Source organism: Botryllus schlosseri, unplaced genomic scaffold, assembly GCF_051294905.1.
Source record: "Botryllus schlosseri isolate E-star unplaced genomic scaffold, Bs_hap1 Bs17a, whole genome shotgun sequence".
Taxonomy (NCBI): Eukaryota; Metazoa; Chordata; class Ascidiacea; order Stolidobranchia; family Styelidae; genus Botryllus; species Botryllus schlosseri.
Genome location: NW_027648626.1, coordinates 882,101 through 906,232, shown reverse-complemented (window position 1 = coordinate 906,232; position 24,132 = coordinate 882,101). Strand labels below are relative to the sequence as shown.

Below are 24,132 nucleotides of genomic sequence, written 5' to 3'. Positions count from 1 at the left end.
TGGTCATTTTGTGGGTATTTCGAGTCAAGTCAAGACACTCGATTTTTGGAGGTGACTCGAGTCAAGTCAAGTCACTGGTCGAGGCAAGTTAAATTTTCAAAGTATGAGACGTGCAATTCAAAGCCTAGAATTTTGCCAACTGTTTTAAATACGGATGTAGTCCTCATTTGTTCTGAGTTGCGTTCGCGATCAAATTATTTTAGATACAACAATTTAGGCTCGGTAAAACTATATAGATAACTAACCTACGGATAAATACGCAACACCCGTCGTCGCGTTTGCTTGACCGGAAGAAATTACTGCTCAGCAATCTCAACGCAACACAATTGGTAATTGTGACGACCCGAGCGCTCAAATTGAGTAAAGTTGATCTTATTTGATTCTGAAAATATAAAATTTCATCAAGGCAATAGAACCACGCCGAAATAGCCTTCGAAGTCTGAAATTGGTTATTGTTCTAAACAATCGCAGCGACGCAGCACAATGAACATAACAATGGCCCTTGCGATTGTTCAGAACAATCCCGATTTTCAGACGTTGAGGTGTATTTCGAGGGGACCCAAAGTTGCTTTGATGAGATTTATAATAAAATAGGATATAAAGATTAAAATCAATTTTATTTGAGCACTTGGGTTGCCACCTATGGGATTAAGAGTTAGGTTGCGTTCTGATAGCTGAGCAGTAGGTATCCGTAGGTCTTGCACCTATTGTCAAAGTTTAATTTTCACATCAAAATAGTATTATCTATGTCGAATGTGGATTGGAGATATTTTTAAAGGGAGTAGACTGGAAATAAATAATAATTCATCAAAATCACAGCACCCCTGTCCGCATTGTGGTATGAAAACACTACTAATCTGCTTATCCCTAATTTCAATGCATTCATCCAGAAATAAGAACATTCATTTTCAAAAAACCAATTACACGATGTAACGAAATTTTGCTACACGTCCGGTTGAGTACATGCAGCTTGTCGTACTTAACACATATTGTTTAGTAATGCACAAATCCAAATATACTTACATGAAGGCGTTTCCTTGAGGACAGTTAAAAATAGTATACCACAATCTTCATAATAATTATTTAGGGATCTAGAAAAATTGCGATGTGAATACGATTAAGTAAGATTGATATTCCAAACATTATCTAGCACTGATACAAAGCAGGCATCGAGTAGGAAACTGAAAGGCAATAAACTACAAAACAGTTACGTCACAAAAGTTATACAAGGCTTATTGGGCCGTAATGGCAGCGCAATGCAATGGATTTTTGGCACTGTTATTTCTAATTAACCAGGCCGATGTTGAAAATGAAAATGGGTTTTTATTGAAGTACTTTGCAAGCCCTTTCCGATGATGTGTTCATTATAGGAATTGCAAGTCAGGTACAATCTCAAAAACCCGCCTGAAATTTGGCATTTGCCGTTCATTGAATTGACCCGATACAATGCCCGGCAGCGCAATGCGATGCATTTTTGGCAGTCTTATTTCTAATTAACCTGGCCGATGTTGAAAATGAAAATGGGTTTTTATTGAAGTACTTTGCAAGCCCTTTCCGATGATGTGTTCATTATAGGAATTGCAAGTGAGGTACAATCTCAAAAACCCGCCTGAAATTGTGCATTTGCCGTTCATTGAATTGATCTCAATACAATGCCCGGCAGCGCAATGCAATGTATTTTTGGCACTGTTATTTCTAATTAACCTGGCCGATGTTGAAAATGAAAATGGGTTTTTATTGAAGTACTTTGCAAGCCCTTTCTGATGATGTGTTCATTATAGGAATTGCAAGTGAGGTACAATCTCAAAAACCCGCCTGAAATTTGGCATTTGCCGTTCATTGAATTGATCCCGATACAATGCCCGGCAGCGCAATGCGATGCATTTTTGGCAGTCTTATTTCTAATTAACCTGGCCGATGTTGAAAATGAAAATGGGTTTTTATTGAAGTACTTTGCAAGCCCTTTCCGATGATGTGTTCATTATAGGAATTGCAAGTGAGGTACAATCTCAAAAACCCGCCTGAAATTTTGCATTTGCCGTTCATTGAATTGATCTCAATACAATGCCCGGCAGCGCAATGCAATGGATTTTTGGCACTGTTATTTCTAATTAACCTGGCCGATGTTGAAAATGAAAATGGGTTTTTATTGAAGTTCTTTGCAAGCCCTTTCCGATGATGTGTTCATTATAGGAATTGCAAGGCAGGTACAATCTCAAAAACCCGCCTGAAATTTTGCATTTGCCGTTCATTGAATTGATCCCGATACAATGCCCGGCAGCGCAATGCGATGCATTTTTGGTAGTCTTATTTCTAATTAACCTGGCCGATGTTGAAAATGAAAATGGGTTTTTATTGAAGTACTTTGCAAGCCCTTTCCGATGATGTGTTCATTATAGGAATTGCAAGTCAGGTACAATCTCAAAAACCCGCCTGAAATTTTGCATTTGCCGTTCATTGAATTGATCTCAATACAATGCCCGGCAGCGCAATGCAATGGATTTTTGGCACTGTTATTTCTAATTAACCTGGCCGATGTTGAAAATGAAAATGGGTTTTTATTGAAGTACTTTGCAAGCCCTTTCCGATGATGTGTTCATTATAGGAATTGCAAGTGAGGTACAATCTCAAAAACCCGCCTGAAATTTTGCATTTGCCGTTCATTGAATTGATCTCAATACAATGCCCGGCAGCGCAATGCAATGGATTTTTGGCACTGTTATTTCTAATTAACCTGGCCGATGTTGAAAATGAAAATGGGTTTTTATTGAAGTACTTTGCAAGCCCTTTCCGATGATGTGTTCATTATAGGAATTGCAAGTGAGGTACAATCTCAAAAACCCGCCTGAAATTTTGCATTTGCCGTTCATTGAATTGATCTCAATACAATGCCCGGCAGCGCAATGCAATGGATTTTTGGCACTGTTATTTCTAATTAACCTGGCCGATGTTGAAAATGAAAATGGGTTTTTATTGAAGTACTTTGCAAGCCCTTTCCGATGATGTGTTCATTATAGGAATTGCAAGTCAGGTACAATCTCAAAAACCCGCCTGAAATTTGGCATTTGCCGTTCATTGAATTGATCTCAATACAATGCCCGGCAGCGCAATGCAATGGATTTTGGCACTGTTATTTCTAATTAACCTGGCCGATGTTGAAAATGAAAATGGGTTTTTATTGAAGTACTTTGCAAGCCCTTTCCGATGATGTGTTCATTATATGAATTGCAAGTGAGGTACAATCTCAAAAACCCGCCTGAAATTTTGCATTTGCCGTTCATTGAATTGATCTCAATACAATGCCCGGCAGCGCAATGCAATGCATTTTTTGGCAGTCTTATTTCTAATTAACCTGGCCGATGTTGAAAATGAAAATGGGTTTTTATTGAAGTACTTTGCAAGCCCTTTCCGATGATGTGTTCATTATAGGAATTGCATGTGAGGTACAATCTCAAAAACCCGCCTGAAATTTTGCATTTGCCGTTCATTGAATTGATCTCAATACAATGCCCGGCAGCGCAATGCAATGGATTTTTGGCACTGTTATTTCTAATTAACCTGGCCGATGTTGAAAATGAAAATGGGTTTTTATTGAAGTACTTTGCAAGCCCTTTCCGATGATGTGTTCATTATAGGAATTGCAAGTGAGGTACAATCTCAAAAACCCGCCTGAAATTTGGCATTTGCCGTTCATTGAATTGATCCCGATACAATGCCCGGCAGCGCAATGCGATGCATTTTTGGCAGTCTTATTTCTAATTAACCTGGCCGATGTTGAAAACGAAAATGGGTTTTTATTGAAGTACTTTGCACGCCCTTTCCAATGATGTGTTCATTATAGGAATTGCAAGTCAGGCACAATCTCAAAAACCTGCCCGGAATTCGGCATTTGCCGTTCGTTGAAACTGATGCCGACGCAATGGTCGACAGCGTAATGAAATGCTTTATTGGTACTCGTAATCGTACTTAACCAGGACGAAGTTGAAAATGAAAATGGATTTTTATTAAAGCACTTTGCAAGCTCTTTCCGATGATGTGTCCATTGGCGGAATTGTATGTCAGGTACACTCTCAAATCCAGTCTGAAAATAGACATTTGCTGTACATCGGCAGTTCGGTACTCAAACAAGAGCGAAATATAGCGTAAAAGTTGCTAATCGTATTCAAAATTAAGCAGGACGAAAGACAATCCCTAAATACAGTATGCCCGAATGTGTATTTAGTGAAAATCGGAATATTTCGACACAGGATAGATCCGTTTCAATGGAGCAATCGGTGAATCGTCAAGTTGAGGGTTAATATTTCGTCATGTCAAAAATCGTGTTTCACATGATCACAAAGATTTCGCCGAAATTTCGCCAGGACGACTCGAGTGGTATGTCACACAGTCGAAGAGTAATTTACTAGCGAATGAAACGATGGCTGCTGGTCAGAACGCCGATTCCGATCTCCATCACAGTATGTTAGTTGAAGATTCAGGTGACCAATTGATTACAGGCGCAAATGTGGTCACAGAAGGTACGTATGCAAAATACCGCCTGCGGACCTCCTATAACTCCCTGATGCTGGTATTATCTCCGCTCTAATCGCATTACCAGCATATACCCTTACCTTAATTACAGACTTCTTGAAATCTTCAGTGGGAACTGTTATTGACCCAACGTTCCAAGTTGTTAACGGAGGATCCCATGTTAAGCAAACTGGAAATGTAGACGATCTTGACACGCCAGAACGACTGTCGACGTTTTGGAACCGGCAATTGGAGGAGGTACAGAGTTTGACCAATGTATGTACATTGTACACTAATATATATTAACAAACACTGTCCCCTACGCCATTATTTCCTATAAGCTTTCTGCAAATCTTCAATATGATAGTACACTTCCAATACACTATGGAGAGTTTGATTAGATCGTAAGTGATTCAAGTCATACCTCGACATCATAATATAACTGTTAAAACTGGAACTAATTTGTAATCTAATGACTATACACATGGGAAGAAGTGGCAGACATTTGTTGTGTAAAATCAGGAAAAATGAATGTATTTTTATTTTCTTGTCTGACCTAGCTTTCCTAGCAACAACCTGACCTTGTGATACAACCGTGCCTATTTAGCAGGGTCTTCAAGAGTTGAGGCTTACTGGTAAGAGTGATAACCAAAATACACCAACGGTTTTATACTTGTAAGGAATATTTCTAAACAAAATTTCTCAACATCTATTACTGCTTTCAGAACGATTTCAAAACACAGGATTTGCCTCTGGCCCGAATAAAAAAGATCATGAAAATGGACGAGGACGTAAAAATGATATCGGCTGAAGCGCCCCTTTAATTCTCTAAAGCAGCCCAATTGTTCATAGCAGGCAAGTAGCTTAATTTGTTTAATTTGAAACAACTTGCGCCACTGAATTACTTAGATTCAATTGATGAGCGAACAAATTTTTCTATTCTCTACACTGCTAGAGTACTGGGCCTTGTCCTGTAGGTATTGAGTTGCTGTGAGGATTAGCAATTACCCAATTTGAACATGGTTTTTATCAAAATTGTAAATAGTTGTTTGGTATTGCTAGCTAATATTGTAATCAACGTTTGAAATTGTTGGTCAATTCTTCGATGCATCGTAATGACTTGCTGCATTAATTTGTTAACCTCTACTTTTCTCGAAACCTTCCATCATTTCTAGCTCCTAGTAAATTTAAACGCTCATGACGAATGTCACTTCTACCTGAACCTGTAGAATATTTAGACTTCTGCTGTCTCATATTTGAAATAACTGACCAGTTTTGTAATTACTGCTTGAATCAGCGATTAGAAATTCCAGTTACGCTTGCTAACGAGTGGGTAACCCTAAAAGGAGGGACCGCGGAAACTGCGGAAAACGCGGAACTCGCGGAAATGGCCCCTAAAACGCGGAAACTGCGGAAAAAGCGGGAAACCTCGATTCCTAAAGCGCTGAAACAAGAGGATAACGCGGAACGCGGAACAGTCGGTCATTGACCTTTATATATCACACAGTAGGCACTAAAACGAGGAAACAGCGGAACTCGGGACAGTCGGTCATCGAGGTGGGGTATTAGGGTTGGGGGTTAGGTTAGGGTTATGATTAGGGTTGAGGTGGGATATTAGGGTTAGGGGAGGTGGGATATTAGGGTTGGAGGGGGTGGGATATTAGGGTTGGGGGAGGTGGGTTATTAGGGTTAGGGGAGGTGGGATATTAGGGTTAGGGGTTAGGTTAGGGTTATGATTAGGGTTGGGGTGGGATATTAGGGTTAGGGGAGGTGGGATATTAGGGTTGGGGGATGTGGGATATTAGGGTTAGGGTTATGATTAGGGTTAGGGGAGGTGGGATTTTAAGGTTAGGGGACGTGAATATTAGGGTTGAGGGAGAGGGTGATGTTAGGGGAGGCGGGATATAGGGTTGGAGAGAGGGGGATGTTAGGGTTGGGGAGAGGGGTGATATTAGGGTTGGAGAAGAGGGTTAGGGACATGATATCCCACCTCCCCTAACCCTAATCATAACCCTAATACCCCACCTCCGCTAACCCTAATATCCCACCTCCCCTAATCCTAACCCTAACCCCTAACCCTAATATTCCACCTCCCCTAACCCTAATATCCCACCTCCCCCAACCCTAACCTAACCTAACCCTAATCATAACCCTAACCTAACCCTAATCCTAACCTAACCCTAACATCCCCCTCTCCCCCAACCCTAATATCTCCCCTCTCCTCAACCCTAATATCCCACCTCCCCCAACCCTAACCTAACCTAACCCTAATCATAACCCTAACCTAACCCTAACCCTCCTAACCCTAACATCCCCCTCACGTAACCCTAATATACCCCCTCCGCCAACCCTAATCCGTCTCTCCCAAGGAAAAAAAACAATTTATTTTGACGTTTATAAATTTTTGTATCGTAAAACGAAGAAGCGCCATCAACTATTACGACAGTTCTCTGCCATTTATGAGTCCTACTTCGTCTCACTCTAACATTGGTGTCCCGCAGTTTCGTCGTTTTAGACTTTAGAGTTCCTCTATGAGATCTACAAATGTCAACGACCGACTGTCCCGCGTTCCGCCTTTTCCTCTGTTTCCTCGTTTTAGTGGCTACTTTGTGATCTATAGAGGTCAATGACCGACTGTTCCGCGTTCCGCGTTTTCCTCTTGTTTCAGCGCTTTAGGAATCGAGGTTTCCCGCTTTTTCCGCAGTTTCCGCGTTTTAGGGGCCATTTCCGCGAGTTCCGCGTTTTCCGCAGTTTCCGCGGTCCCTCCTTTTAGGGTTACCCCTAACGAGTTTTATCATTCCACACTGGCAACGCGACCCTGTGGAACTCTATATATTTTGCCTGCTATTCTTCTTGACAACCGAAGCCAGCATATTCAATGTCGGTAATGTACTGGTGATTGATTCTGTGTGTGCATTTTCAGAGCTTAGCTTGAGATCGTGGATCCACACGGAAGAGAGTAAGCGAAGAACTTTACAGGTGCGTCCGATTTTCTTGTTTATTGTCGTGCATTGATGCGAATTGAATTCAACAAAGGTAGCCTACGTCGGTAGTAATAGCTTTATCAGAAGGTTTGCTGCTGCTACACTCAGGCAATGTTACAGGCAGGTCGAGAATGATAGCCTCGTAGTGAATGAAATTGTGACACTTCAAATGGACCATATGTTATATGCATTTGAAGAAACAAATGAAATTTGGTATATAATGTGTGCACCAGTACCAGTGTCACGATTCCCAATTTGGTTTTAAATTCAATTTTTATTTTTTCCAGTAAATAAACATAGGCTACTTTTGAAAGCTGTATTTAAGTTCTGTACCACTAATCAGTTATTCAAGTGTTTCAGGTTTTCTATCTATTAGTCTGTGCAACGTTGGACTATAATTTTAGTGTTAAAATTCCCGTATTCACTGCATTGCTATACGTTTTTCTGTGGAACACATTTTACATGAATATTTGATGCTGTCGCTCGGATTTGAACAGGCTCATGCCTCTTGAACCTGTAGGTTTGGTGTAAGATGAAGTTTGAACTCGATTAATGTCTTATTTGCCTTGAAAACCAACTCAGAAACTGATGATGGCTAGTCAGCTTAGTCTATCCCGTACACTGAAACCGCTGTGCGTGTGTGTGTACTGTGTTGATTTGTATGTGTTCCGACTAACTTGGCACCTTTACTGCGCTCAAGTCGAAAGTTTGCTCAAGCCCAAGTTTGAAGCTACACTAGATAATATCTTGATCTGCGAAAGCACATTCAGCCAGTCGCTTTTTATTCGACAATGATTCCAGAACATGCTCTAATTTCAGAGGAACGACATTTCGGCAGCAATCAGCAAATTTGATCAGTTTGATTTTCTAATCGATATTTTCCAAGGGAAGAATTGAAATCAGGCACGACCAAAAGGCCATTTGTAAGTTTCTCGCCGTACCGAGTCTGGACCCTATCACTGATGTCTGAAATTTATATTTTCTCAGAGGCACCGGCGATCAGCAACAGATTGTGTATGTGGCCAACTCCGGTGCGGCTAACAACGCAGCCGCGGCGAATTTGACTCAAGTGCCACGCAAGTGCCCGGTATCAGGACCGGGCAGTTGCTTATCGCGCAGCAAAATCAATCCGGACAACCGCTGACGTTAACGCCAATCAATATCGATGGGACACAGATTTTGCAAGTCTTACAGCAGCCTACGCAGCAGGTTAGACGCAGTACTGTGAGCTTCTAATGTTTGGTTTGCTAGATAAGCTTGGATTTGTAAGAACTAGTTTCTAGACGTACATAACTGCAATGTCGCAACAAACAATATGTTCATATTGCTACATTTATTCCACTCCACAAGTTCATTCAGCCGATATTCAAATGATGAGGCATAAGGCACATTTCCAAAAATTCTGAGCTTTCAGCTAACAGCTTTACAGCTATTCCTATGCTTGGACGTGAAATGAACTAGACAAGCTGCGTCTGGACCACTGTAAACTGTAATAAATATCAATATTACTAGTTAGTCTAACAGTCTGGGAAGCTCTCCCGACTCCCTACAACCATGTCGTTAGGGTGACCATATTTTGAGATTCGAAAAAGGGGACATTTTTTAAAAATTCTGAAAGCTCGAGCGCCGGTTAAGAAAACTTGTGATTTTAAAAATTTTTCGACCGATCGTACTGTGTCGATTGAAAAAAAACTCATCACTTCGGCTCGACTCCCGAATTACCCGCTTTTTTACGATAATGTGCGGTGGGTATTGACTTGAGTCATCACTTTGACTCCTGATTTTTTACGAAACTCTGATGCCCGCTGCGTTGGGGTCGAGTTTTTTGATCGCATTTTATTACTTTCACAAGAAGGCGTCCTCCGAGGACACTTTCAATGTATTGAAAAAAGAGGACAAATCCTCTTACGAGAGGACGTTCGGTGGTAACCCTACCATGTTGTGATACCGCGAAAATTGCCGATATTCTCTTTACATCTAATGGCTGACACCGATATTTCTTTCAAAGTGTAATATTGACTTGATATTAATCAGCATCAGCACAGCGATAATAATAATCAGTCTGGCTTCTACATCAGTGATTTTTATAAATATGGCTAGCTTTGTGATCCGATGTTTTGATATTCCCATCTGATATCGTGGTATATTTGTGAAACTTTACCTTTTCGATACTGATATTATTCCGGTTACAGGCTCAGGCTCAACTGCAACTGCAGCAGCAACAACAACAGCAGCAGTACACGTCGGGAGTAGTTTTGAACGCTGTGGCGCCGTCCACCCTGTCGCAAGCCGCGGAAAGCCAGCAAGCCAAACAAGTTCAAATCCAGCAGAACCAGCAACAAAACCTCCAGGCCATTCTTCAGCAGCTTATCGGGAACAATATCAGCACCGGGCAAGGAGAGGTGCACACGGTAATGCGCCCGGCTGTTGTTTAATTCGGCTGCCGTTACTCGGGATTAGCAGTCGGCAAAACTTGAGTATCAGTGTAATTTAATTTGAACTCGAGCACTAAGGCAGAGTTTGAAAACTAGAATATTTCAGATTTTCTAAATTAGATTAGCATCAAAATTACATACAGTTTTTTCCAAATTTTATTAGAATTAATTATATTGAGATTTTTATTCAAATCAAGTTAGAATTAGAATTATAGCGACACTTTTTTTTTTCTAGATTAAAATTCGAATTATAGCGACAGTTTTATCTCCAAATTAGATCAAAAAACAGTATTTTTCCAATGGCTTCGAATTAGAATTATAGCAACACGCTTCTTTCAAATTAGATTAGAATTTTAGCTACAAAGTTATTTCTAAATTAGATTTATAATTAGAATTTAGAACTACACAGTTTTTTCCAAATTTAATTAGAATTATAGCTATACAGCTTTTTCCAAATGCGATTAGAATTAGAGCTACACGGTTTTTTCCAAATTAAATTAGAATTATAGCGACACATTATTTTTTGAATTGTTCAAAATTGAATTGCTGAATTCTTAAAAACTTCTCACGAGAGTGGTAATTTTCTGTGCAGCAAGCTTGGCTAGTTTCGCGCGATGCTGTTCTCCTGTAGCATTTTCGGTAAAACCACAAATTAGATTTGAATTTAAATTGGGGCATAGAAGCATTCCACAAATTTGATTGGAATTAACGCAAAGAAATGTTTCACAAACTATATTACCAGAATCTTATCTAATTATCAAGTTGTCCAAGACTGTACCAAGCTTGCTGTCGAGTTTTTAAGCACATATCATGAGGCTAGTGACAATGTCTCCTTTTTCCCGGCCGCAAGGAAAGTAAATGCCGGTTGCACTTCATTGAAAGTAATTGTGTACTTCTTGGCTCTGGCTATTTTGTAACAATGCCGCGGGCTGGGCGGCAACTCGCCAAAATATAATTTCAATAAACACTCTGGCTCTGTGCGACAGATTTTGAATGTTGATTTACTAGTTACTGAGTTTTCGAATCTCACGCAAGTAGAATTTTGCGTTGATGATACAGCTGTGAATGGTGTGAATGGTAAATAGTGTATATTTTTGCTCACTACCTGTGTGAATTTTAGTATTTCAAATGGGTGGGAATGGACAAAACTAAATGTGCCCTCATTGTCGATAATATTCCCATACGGGATGCAGGTCGAAGTGACCACAAAATTCCAGATTTATGCGTGGACGCATCATTCTAGTATTAGCAAAAAGGTTAAATTTCAAGACTGAAAACCTTTGTATTTCAGTTACAAGTCGGTGCGCAAGGGCAGCTACAGCTGGTCAAAGTCAGTAATCAACCGGACCAGGTACGTTTCAAAATTGTGATTTCGAGAGCATTTTTGGTACAGGAAGGTCAAGCAGTTTGCGGTGCTAGTCGCTTATAAATAACCCAGTGAATACTCAATTACAAGTAAAAGTTGCCAATTCTGAGACATTTAAACACTGCTTCAGGTGGAAAATGAAGGTTTGGAATGTACTTGGTAGTTTCAAATAGTAAATTTAGTGGAGCGGTCGCGTACTTTAGCAGTGAATTAATCGCAGCTATTTTTCAAATTGCAAGATGCGTGTCCGTGGCTAGTGCGAAATGATTACCGACATAGGTATTAGGTAGTATCCTCAAATAGGTTTAGGTACGCGTTTAGGTACGGGTGGGCTATTTCACGCGGTAATTATGACAATTTCACACGTAAGAGTGACGCCAGAGGTGGTCAGTAACGAAGTACTTCTACTTTTTCAAAGTACTCAAGTAGTTTTCCTCTACTTCTGGTACTTACTCAAGTAGATCTGATTTTTTCTACTTCTACTTCTACTTTGTAATATTTTGTGATCTACTTACTTACTTTTCGCTATTTTCAGTCAGTCAAGTACAAGTAGCCCAATATTCCAATTAGGAAGATAGCCTGAGGAATTTCGGGGCTGTTTTCACGGAGTACCAACATTTAATTTCCATAAAAGTTGAGTAAAGCCCAGAATTTTCGTCCCGCCTCGCGCGCAGCTGTATGGACGTTACCAGTATGATTTCCCGAAAGTATCGATGAATATAATTTAGGTAGCGGGTTGGCGTGATTCCGTTCACACAGGGATATCTAGAACTAGATATCTAGATATCCCTGAGTTCACACCACATTGTCGCCCTTCGCCTACATGAAATAATTCAGCGCAGTACATATGGCTCATCATAACGTTTGAAACTGATGTTTCGCAATCTAGCATTTACTTGTCATATCGTAATCTAGCATGTCCATGCCGCTTCCTAACCTGGAAAAGTGGACTCTGATATTTTTTGTTAGTTTTAGAGCTGTTTCAGCATACCACCTTTGAAACTTTCCGGACTAAAAGGCATGGAAAACGTGTTCCCCTTTTAGAACTAGTATTTATGTTTCATTTTCAATTCCCAGTATCATATACTTTGAGTTATATTTAATATAAGTTCTTTTGTATGGATAGCATACATGTTGACATTTTGGCATTTTTACGGTCCACCATAACTTTTAATTAACGTTTACTAATTGCGCAAAGTGTTTACACCGTATCCTATACAACTTCTCCGTATTTCTCTTCGACTAAACTACGGACCTTATAATATGGGGGATGGCAGCATACCATGCTATTTTCTAAAACGTGCTGTTCGAGAAAACTGGATAAGTATCACATTTCCATATCAATCCTATTATTTTCATCCCATGATGTGGACGAATGCTTATTCTATCGAAAATTGGATACCTCCTGGTATGCATCAATGGGAATCAAGCTCGTCACCTTTCGCATAGCTCATTTGCACCTTTATACAATCCATGTGAACAAATTAGGATCGTTTTCACAACTACTTACTTACTTGAGTACTTTTAAAGTCAGTCAATTCTACTTCTACTTCAAGTAGTTTCAGGTTGCTTATGGAAGAAGTACTTCTACTCGTACTTGAGTAGATTTTTTTCGTTGCTACTTCTACTTCTACTTGAGTAGCTTTCTTGACTACTTTGACCACCTCTGAGTGACGCAAACTTGTCCAAAACCGCTTTTCAATATCCAGTACGTGTGATAAGTCGGGCGATTATTTTTGGCCTAGAAAAAAGAACATTTTGCACTGAAAAATTAATATTTTGACATTAAACAACCTAATTTTGACAAAATTTCACACTCAAGTATTCAAATTGGGCATTGCTGCACATAATGTTGGAATTGTAGTACTTTTTTTTGGTTGTATTGTAGTAGCTTGGCATGAATAAAGAAAAACTTTTCAACAGAAGCGGTTGTTTGCTGGCAGCATTGAAGTTAGGTAAATACGGCTTGAGTATCAGTCTTGCTTCATACCGACAATATTGTCTACATCGACCTTTTTGGACCGCAACACAATTCTGATTTTTTTCAACATCTCGCAATCCCACCAAACGTTGAAAACCACTATGATATAAGAACCAATGTCTCACACGATGTCAAGTTTCAGATTCCGTGAAATATCACGCCATGCCAAGTTATTTGATTTAATTGATGGTTTATGATTCACAATGACTAGACAATGATCCATCTACAACAGTAAGCCTGTAAAGTAGGCTACAAGGTGTAAAATCTCAAATGAAAAGTTCACCGACAGCGCAACCTTTATGACACCAACGAAATGCAGGTTGCCAAAAAAAAAATGTTGACGTTGCATTTTTACTATTTTGCAATGTCAAAGCATAGTCTAACTAAAGGTAAAATCACTCGGGTAAGAAGTGCAGATAGTTACTGTAGTACTGAGAAAAAATAAAGATACTTCATTACTTACCTATGATTTTACGTTTAATGTTATCGCATTAAGACACCCTGCTATTTCAGATGCAAACAGCAACTAACGAGTCGATGAACGCACGTCATCAGGGATCAGTTGTTTGGTCAGTTGTTTGATATCGCTTCGGCGTTACAAAACGACTCCGGACAGCAGACCATCAACACTGTTTACGTGACACCCAACCAGTGACGAGTAATAGTCTATAGAGAGACAGAGTATGCAAACTTCCGGTCGCGTGAGCGATGATATAGATGCAGGTCCTACAAGCACTTCGGACGCGTTGGTTTGGAGCTCTTCACCGCTTGACAGAAGATAAGCCGCTGTCGGCCTTCTGCTTATGCTGTAAACTGCTAACACCACTTGGTGGAAAAGGACGGTGAATTCGGTGTTGTATGTGAAGCTTCAAACACTACGCTGTAATGGCTGAATGTCGGCGAGCACTTGCTAATAGTTTTTTTCATTTGCGTAGGGATTGTCGCCCACGAAGTTGATGTTTCGTTATGCATTGTGTACGTAAATGTGCTTTAAAATACAAATTTGAAGGTATTACCATGATGTAGGTAGGATTTGTTAAAACGCGTTGGGCATGGGTTAGTGACTAGGCTGGTGTAGGGATTGTGGTCAATATCTTGATTCGAGCTCTCTGGATAATCAGCCATATATGGTATCGGTGGTATTTTGGCAAGCTGTAAAGCAGGGGTCGCCAACTCAAAATGGGTCGCGGGTCACTTTTCAAAATTCCTAGAGGCTGCGGGCCGCATGACATCAATATCAAGATTAAAGTAGGCAACGCAGTTTAAAAACCAGGTCTGATAACTCTACGTTAGTACAATGCTGTGCTCTCTAGCATGGGCGACGGGCATAGTCACCACAAAAGAAGTACTATTTCATTGAACAAATACAAATCCAACAAAAAATATCAAGATCATCAATTTCATTATATTTTGAACTATGAGCTGTGCACGATACCTGACAACACTCTGTAGCGGGGATAAAACAGGGGGTGGCCAACCTATTTCCTATTCACAGCCGCATTTCAATTACTCATATAGCTTGCGGTCGCATTCCGGTGCATAGTCGTAGTGAACTAACTAGGGCCAAATGGCAAATACCCACGTTAGACTGTCCAGTGTCCATGTCCATCGCCGGTACACTCCGGACTGATAAATTTACGCGTATCGACTTACTGTGCGCACCGAAATCGTCATAATCAAAAGAGTCACACGGATTCGACATGCAGTCGCGCCAAGCGCGAAACTTTTTCAGGTTCATGAGTGAATTTCGTCATTAAATATTAGTATAGTTCATATATCACTATAAAATATTTATCATTTTTCGGCCAATGTGATCAGATTCACCGGTAGAGCTGATGCAGGGGTTGTCTTCGAAAACTTAGGGAAGTCATTTATGCTGTGCTGCATCTTTGGTTGGGTCAATTCTTATTAGTCCCCTTTGTTGCATGCAGTTATTTCTTGACCTCCCATCAGATTTGTCGAGAGTCAATTCGTAAATTCAATTTGCATATTGACGGCCGCCAACACATCCTAATTGAATTAAGTGTCGACAGCCGCATAATTTTCCTTCTACTGTCGCAGATTGGCCACCCCTGGATTAAAGAATCGATATTGGGGTTAGCTAGACACGGTAGTCTACTTGCTGGAAAACTATCTCCTCGTAAAGCATGGTCGTTTGGAGAGCCCGAAGTCGTTTTTCACGGGCCTAGGTCTCGGCAGTGGTGGACCATTGCACGTCAAGGCAATATGCCCAGTTGCCCACTCATACCAGATATTTCTTCCTCCATGGAATGATACTATCATGCCGAAGCCGTATATCAGCTAGTGAGGAATAGTGATATTGGGCACAGAATGGCTTACTTTGAACCACAACAACAATATCAATTTCAGTATTTCAAAATGCTTCACTAAGCGTTTTACCGAAATTTTTGTAAATCAGGTCGCGGGCCGCAAATTATGACCTCGCGGGCCGCGTGTTGGTGACCCCTGCTATAAAGGATGATGAATTGCCAAAAAGAAGGACGTTTGGGCGTCATCGGAGGACATTTTCGATTTATTGAAGGATTACAAAACCACGACTTCCTAACTAACCAAAACACGAATTCGTTAGGAATATATACAAGCTAAATATCCATGCTTCCGAATACTGACTAACAATTAATGGGAGGCAGAGTAGGCCTACATGATAAAAACACCTGGTATTACAGCCAGGGATATCTAGATATCTAGAGATAGCCAGAGATATCTGGATATCCCTGTATTGCAGCGACCAATGTCATCAAACTCGCTCAATTAAGTCGGCTGCAACGCACGTGCGTCCGGGCAAAATACATGCAGATACTAGGAATCGAGCGGCGCAGTTGGTTAAGCACCAGCGTCACGACGCCAATCGCAATGGTTCGAATCTCGGGTCGGGCCAACTTTTATGTGATCTGGGCTTCTCATAGCTAACCTCGCTGTGATTGCAGTGCACGAAAAGCTTAGAACAGTGGTTCACAACCTTTTTGGCTTCGCGGACCCCTTTTGACCGTCACGGACCCTCGCGGACCCCCTCAAGTTTTAGTTCAATTTTAGCTCTATTATGGTGCAACCTCCATCTGTCTTGTGCTAATATGAACTGTAGGCTTGTGATAAACAGCAAAATAATGATTTTTCTTGAATATAACATCATACTATTTATGTAGAAATTGGTGGACTTTTATTATTTCAAAGCTAATTTTGCTGCTGTATTTCTTGAAGTACGTGGTCGTGTCTTGAAAATCCGCGTCTTCGTTTTGATATGAACGAGGAGTGCCGAAAACCATTCCCGCGAAGATATATTGAGACTAATGCAATATTAACACATAACGCTTCCGACGATACTTTTGGAGTGATCGCAACATCTATGGCACCAAAATGAAGAAACACATATTTTATGAACCTATCACTTCCAGCATCTAGCGCAGGGACGGGCAACATACAGCATACCGCTGGCAGGATTCGGCCCGCGACGGCACTTTGATCGGCCCGCAGAGAGTTTCTACCAGGGCATGGTATGGTATGGTATGGAACGAGAATTTTCCATACTCCATACTTGCCTTACTCTATCCATACCATACTTGCAATTTTCCATACCATACCAACATTGTTCCATACCATACTTGATACATATTCCATACTTTCAAATACTTCAATATCATAAGTATAGCACCTATATTATTGATATTTCGGATGTCATTATTGCTTAAACTAGTGAATCTAATTCTTGGTAATAGTTTTACAATCTGTTTTGGTGAGGTTTAGTTCACGGTGGTGAGGTGCCGTGTACGTCTACTCCACAGCTCCCGCGAGCCAAATGAGATAGTCAGCAGATTGTTGTCTAGGACTGTCCATAAAAGGGACTGGCAACATACGGCCCGCGGGCCGGATGCGGCCCGCAACAAGATTTTTCCGGCCCGCGGACAGTTTCCCGTCTAACATAATAATATGGCCCGCGGCCCCAGTCTGCCGAGATTCCCCCCTACTTGCCTAAACGTCAAATTTTAGTGACTGTATATTATTATATAGGTGTGCGCACTGTGAAGCGTGCGAGAGTGGAGCTTACGCGTAAGTTCGTCGAAGCGAGAAGACTTGCATTATCGGCATTTACGATGTACTCAACCCTAATGAATTGATTCTTGGTAAATTTTGGGTACCTGGCTTATCAAACGCTTTGAAATCTTAATTAAGAATTGCACCGTGAGTTAGTTGAACAGAGAGAAACAGACACGGCGGCGCCTGTATGACAATGACAATGCTATTCTCAAATCCACATTGTATTGTCATTATCGACGAGAAATGGCTTTGAAGTGAAATTGCTGTCGATAAAATACATTCATTAAATACGATTTATTCCGTGTATACATGGGCGAATAATTTATCCATTCAGCAATCTGGCCCGTCAAGTACCTAATTTTCCTATTTCCGGCCCTCCGTCTGGAGAAGTTGCCCGCCCCTGTTCCAAAAGAATACCATCGCATTTCCGGTACATTGGCATGAGGCACATGCAAGTATGAAGTAAATATTCGCAAAATAATTTATAATATAAGCGCACCCATAAAATATCCCAGCTGCAGGCGATCAATACTGCAGCGATCTGCGTGATTATTAGTACAGTATTTGGTTGGGGTCAGCGTGGCGAGAATTCCAAACTGTATCTACCCCACTCCCTGATCTATAATCCTAATGCGATATCTCTTGAAATATGACCAATAAGATATCTCGGTATGTAAATAGTATATGTTCGGAAAATGTTTCAGACGAAATGTAATTATCAATCACATTGAGCATTTAGTACGTCGCATCATGATTGCTTGTAAGCTGTCGTCCACTCAAGGAATGAGGTAGTTGGAGTAGCCTACATTGCCAATTATTGCGTCACATGATAGACTATGCTCGGAGACGTCGTGTCTAGACTCGAAAGAATATCGGATCAACATTACTGTTGTCATTATTACATCACAAAATGATGTCATTCCAAGTGCCCCTAAAACTGTTGCACAAGCGTGTATTTGTTCCACGTTCAATAGTTCACGTTCACACATAATAAAAGCGATCGTATTCCGTGAACAGCGAACAGCGTACGCTTCATGAATCTTGGACAGATCACGATAAAATGTATAAAACACCAAAGTATGGAAGTATGGAAATGTCGTTCCATACCATAGATTAAAATCTTCCATTCCATACCATACTTGCATTGTTCCATATTCCATACCAAAATATCGATCCATACCATACCATACTTCCATTCCATACCATACCATACCATGCCCTGCATGATATCTTATGCGCCGGCCGGAACTATCGCTTCTTCTGTGATTGTGATGTCAGACTGGCTCAGACATTGAACAATGAACATGGACGGAATTGATTGAAATACATACTGACCGTGAACAGACAGCGGCGTAATTGATTTTGACTAACGCTAATACTAAAACAGAACGATCAGAAAATGTCTTGCAGGCTCCTGATATTGAAACTTCTAACTCCTATGAAATCAAAGTCACTAATGAATAGAGTCCAGAACAGACTTTCTATCCTGCAACCTTATTAGCCGTCGCCGAAGATGCGTATTCGTTTGTTCTCGAGGCGGAATGATTGAAATCTCCCGATTGTCGGCTCGCTAATTGATTACACAGTCGCACGCGTTGGTAATCTTATGGTAGCGTGATGTGTCGAGTATATTACACAAGGATGCTGATCCGATCGATGTATTATCGGCATTGGTGCATGTTCTTAACTATAATAAACTGATGCCACTTTGGTAAATTTGAAATGGATTCAATCAATTCAGCAAGCGGCCTGCCTAATCGTATCGTAATTTTGTCACCATATACAAGTGCCAGGTGATATTGAACGCTTGCGAGTCGGCTAATTTGCCAACTCTGGCGCACTATGACGTCATCCCTTTGTGACGTCATCGATCTCGCATACCTAGGGAAAATCAGAGTTCAGCGCCTATGCCATTAGGAATGGGGAGTGTTCTCATTGACGTGACGCGTATGTTCTAGCGCTGAGCACGGCTGTGAAACGGGGATCATTGATTAGTCAGGTGCCTTGCTGCTTTGTTGTTGATGGACTGTGTTTACGATTGAGGTGCAGGACGTATCAGGCGGCGTTTTGACTCATGCTATTAGCGAGTTTAGCGCGTGATTAGTGAACATAGTATTATAGCAGTATACAACTATTTGATATAATAGACCTGATTATCTTTTCCTTTCTACTGGGATAGAAACAAAGCTTACAAATGTCTATTCCAGTGACTGGGGAAAACCGCCAGTCGGTTACTCTAAATATTTTGTTATATCCCAAGATATCAATATACTGGTATGAGTTTTGCCAATTTAGGAATAACTATCTTCGATAATCTATAACTGGATCTAATCTGGCTACTCCTGTGCAAGTTATGCAGTATGTGTTCGACCTAAAACTCTAAAAGAACTGAAATGTTTTCCACTATTCTTTGTTGCTTGACTGAGTTTATGTATATCTGTTTTTCTAGGATTAGCTCTAGTGCGAAATGTCCGAAAAAAAAGAAAATCGTCATCTAGTACAGCAGTACCGAAGAAAACTAGAAGAACACGATCTCAGACACAGCATTTCTTAGTTGGGCCATCTGAGGAAGCCATTACGGGATCGAAGTTGCCCACTCTGAGGCAAGTTATGCAATATGTGCTACACCTGAGAGAGCATTCATTTTTAAAAAATGAACCAGTCAAGTCACACATTCAGATCGCAGTAGATGAAGTGATCGGTTTTTGGTTACTTGCTGGCATAAAGACTACACAAAAGTCAATGCCACTAAAAGATTGGAAACAGTATGGAAACAATGGCTGTCACTAAAGAAAACTGCGGGCCGGCAATATGTATCAAAAAAACAAAGCGACTTTGAAGCCAAACTGAGTAAGCTATGGGATATACGAGCCCCTGACGCGATAGCGACAATTGAAGCAAGTAGACTTCTTTCTGACGATAAAAAACGTGAAGACATAGCATTTTATCAGGATCAAAGGGGTCCGAGATTAGCAACGATCGGTGGCAATGATAAAGTGTTAAAAGCGAAAATCATGCAACAAAAGAGACGGACCATGAGTGCAATAGAGTCTGCACCAGCATCAAGTAGCGAAGGTGGATTTACAAGAGCTCATCTATATCTTCACAGGTAGCTGACGCTTCTCACAGCACTGATTTTGAACTTGCACAGTCGACATCTGATCATTCCGCTAAATTTGTGACTCTAAAAGCTCCTGTAAACCTATTCAGCGACGAAGACCTATGCCAGGTTTTTGATCGCTTGAAAGTCAGTGATAATGCCGCTACCATGATAACTGCAGCACTGATTAAAGCTTGCGATGGCAACCCTAATGACTTCCATCTTTCAAGATCTGGGACCTATCGACGACGCATTGCAAATCGTTTGGAAATTTCCGAATCTATCTTTGAAAAAATATCCACCAATCCACCAGAGCACATTGCATTGCACTGGGATGGAAAGCTCACTAAGAGTCGTCTAGGATATCAATTTGAGGCCTTGGCAGTGCTCGCATCGTCTGCGTATTCCGGCGCATTTAAGAAAGGGAAACTTCTTGGCATTCAAACTCTGGAAAGTGCTACAGGAAAAGCACAGGCTGATGCATCATTTGAACTGCTGGAACTTTGGAATTTAACAAAATCTGTTAGAGCTCTTGTGTTTCACACAACATCCTCAAACACTGGTAAAAACAAAGGTGCGGTTCCGTTACTTGAAGAATTGATTAACAGGAAAGTTTTCTACAATGCCTGTCGCCATCATATTTATGAACTGGTCATTCGAGAGGTTTGGAAGTGTTTGTTTGGATCGACAACCACAGGCCCTGAAAACACGGATTTTAATACCTTCAAGAAGAAGTGGAAACATATTGATAAATCAAGAAGCTATAAAACGCTGAAGTTTATTGAAGGCAGCTGGTTGGCCATGAAAGCTGATGAAGCAAAGCAAGAAATAATTCCACTGATGAAACCCAATGATAGAAAGCAGAAAGAAGTCTTGATAAGAGACGACTACAGAGAATGTGCAACTGGCACCTTGGTGATTTTGGATGACAAATATGTTGATCATCGTTTTCGCAAGCCCGGTGCTACTCATAGCGCTAGATGGATGAGTCAAGTCCTGTACTGTCAAAAAATGTTCATGTGGAGTGAGCAAATGGACTATTCTGAAGAGTTCATTGAAAAGTTGGAACGAATCAATACATTCATTGCTTTGTTTTATGTTCCAGCTTGGTTGAAAACTGGTATTGCATGTGACGCACCTTGGAATGATTTCAAATTCCTTCATGACATGAAAAACTTTTCATTATGCGATCTCACTGTTGCTGATGTGGCATACAAGAAATTGCGAAAACATCATTGGTATCTAACTGAGGAAATGGTGGTATTTACCATGTTCTCGGCTAATCCAAAGATTCCTGACAAACTGAAGGAAGCGATGGCTGCTAAATTGCTGAAAATGCCAATCCCTGAAAAATTTCGCAGAGGTATGCCTCTCAGTCTGATCTCTGTCTCTGAGTCAATGAGTATTGAGTATGGTCGATTTGATTGGGCCAGAATCGTGGTTTCTATTAGATGCTATACATTGAGTCTTCCAGTTTCGGAATGGCATACTGATCCGGATTTCGTGACTGCTCAAGAATTTGTGAATACTGTTGAAGTAGTTAATGATGCAGCAGAGCGTATGGTAAAATTGAATACCGACTATGCTGCGTTCATAACGGATGACAAAAAACCACGAGTGAGCCTCCTACAAGCTGTGGAAGATCACCGGAACAGATATGCAGATTTCTCGAAAGCAACCATTTCATCCACCTGATTTATGTAATATTTTGCCAAGTTGATCTCTTTCTTTGCCTTATTTTTTCGTTTCCTGTGATGTTTATTATGTGGCTGTGAGTGGATGTTACATTTAGAGTTGTATTCTTGCACATGGGGATCCAGGAAATTGATGAACAGTGCCGGGTAGGTTTGAGGGGTGTAGGATATGTGATCCAACAAAATGACTATCAGTTTTAGGTAGTTTTGAGCAGTTCTAAGGCAGTGTGGGACATGGAAATGATATCCTGAACTAGGAATGCCTTATATAGTGGGGTTTTGTAGCACTCCAAACCGCAATAGCTTCATAAATCCATGTTTTATGTCCCTTTAACTAGGCTAGGTAAATTCGTGACACTCAGATTTTAGGGGAATCCCCTATTTTCAGCTGCTATTCTTCCAGCTCCAAGTGCACACGGATGCAGGCGACGAGTAAAAAAAGTAGCCAGAATATGTTTTTAAGGTGTAAGGCATGGGAATCGGACTGAAAACCTGGACTTTTTGAAAGTCGGTCAATTCTGAACAACCCTACGAGTGTACATGCATATTTTCTGTATCACCACTGCAGAGGTGGTCAAAGTAGTCAAGAAAGCTACTCAAGTAGAAGTAGAAGTAGCGACGGAAAAATCTACTCAAGTACAAGTAGAAGTACTTTTTCCATGAGCACCCTAAAGCTACTTGAAGTAGAAGTAGAATTGACTGACTTTAAAAGTACTCAAGTAAGTAAGTAGTTGTGAAAACGATCCTAATTCGTCCACATGGATTGTAAAAAGGTTCAAATTGAGCTATGCGAAAGCTGACGAGCTTGATTCATATTGATGCATACCAGCAGGTATCCAATTTTCGATAGCATAAGCATTCGTCCACATCATGCGAAGAAAATATAGGATTGATATGGAAATTCGATACTTATCCTCTGTTTTCTCGAACAGCACGTTTTAGAAAATAGCATGGTATGGCGCCATCCCCCATATTATAAGGTCCGTAGTTTAGTCGAAGGGCAATACGGAGAAGTTGTATAGGATACGGTGTAAACACTTTGCACGATTAGTAAACGTTAATAGAAAATATGGTGGACCGTAAAAATGCGATATTGTGTAGCTTTATTTCCGGAAATTAAAGGCATTACTACACTTGCTTTTATACTTCAACATGTAAGATTTCCAGATAAAAGAACGGATTTTAATTATAATTTAAAGTATATGATACTCGGAATTGAAAATGAAACATAAATTCTACTTCTAATAGCGAGACACGTTTTTCATGCCTTTAGTCCAGAAAGTTTCAAAGGTGGTATGTCAAAACAGCTCTAAAAGTCCACTTTGCCAGGATAGGACACGCCATGCGCAATGCGCATGCTAGATTACGATATCACAAGTAAATGCTAAATTGCGAAACATCAGTTTCAAACGTTTTGATGGTCCACATATACTGTGATGAATTATTTCGTATGAGCGAAGGGGGACAATGTGGTGTGAACGCAGGGATATCTAGATATCTAATTCTAGATATCCCTGTGTGAACGGAACCACGCCAACCCGCTACCTATATTATATTCATCGGCACTTTCGTGAAATCATACTGGTAACTCCGGAACCATTGCGCGCGAAGCGCGACGAAAATTCTGGGCTTTACTCAATTTTTATGAAAATTAAATGTTGATACTCCGTGAAAACAGCCCCGAAATTCCTCAGGCTATCTCCCTGATTGAAAGATTGAACTACTTCTACTTGACAAACTGAAAATAGCGAAAAGTAAGTAAGTAGATCACAAAATATTACGAAGTAGAAGTAGCGAAAATCAAATATACTTGAGTAAGTACCAGATGTAGAGGATAACTACTTGAGTACTTCGAAAAAGTAGAAGTACTTCGTTACTGACCACCTCTGATCACCAGTTGGCAGTTGTTACGTATTTTGGTTGGATGACAATAAAGACTATCTCTCTCGTTGCTCAAGACTCTAGTTATCACCGATCGGCCTTGATAACGGCTTAACCCTAATGGGACAT

General features: G+C 40.6%; 1 protein-coding gene, 2 long non-coding RNA genes and 1 pseudogene across 4 annotated transcripts in view; 3 read left to right on the top strand and 1 right to left on the bottom strand.

Moving 5' to 3' along the window:
• The window catches only part of LOC145459648 (uncharacterized), a 333,482-nt gene extending 315,134 nt beyond the window's left edge, over positions 1-18,348 (top strand). Inside the window, exon 3 of the long non-coding RNA XR_013921500.1 lies at positions 18,188-18,348. This is a non-coding gene — a long non-coding RNA (uncharacterized LOC145459648). The remainder of the gene's footprint in view (positions 1-18,187) is intronic.
• LOC145459627 (gamma-tubulin complex component 3 homolog) overlaps positions 1-24,132 on the bottom strand; it is a 106,812-nt gene that overhangs the window by 40,460 nt on the left and 42,220 nt on the right. The window lies entirely within an intron of this gene.
• Positions 4,367-9,928, top strand: LOC145459716 (uncharacterized; annotated as a pseudogene). Its single transcript, XR_013921551.1, has 7 exons — positions 4,367-4,517; positions 4,622-4,785; positions 5,235-5,364; positions 7,433-7,488; positions 8,313-8,389; positions 8,543-8,702; positions 9,686-9,928. The product of XR_013921551.1 is annotated as an uncharacterized LOC145459716 (transcript).
• LOC145459692 (uncharacterized) lies at positions 5,835-7,284 on the top strand. Its single transcript, XR_013921540.1, has 3 exons — positions 5,835-6,128; positions 6,357-7,055; positions 7,132-7,284. It is a non-coding gene; the product is annotated as an uncharacterized LOC145459692 (long non-coding RNA).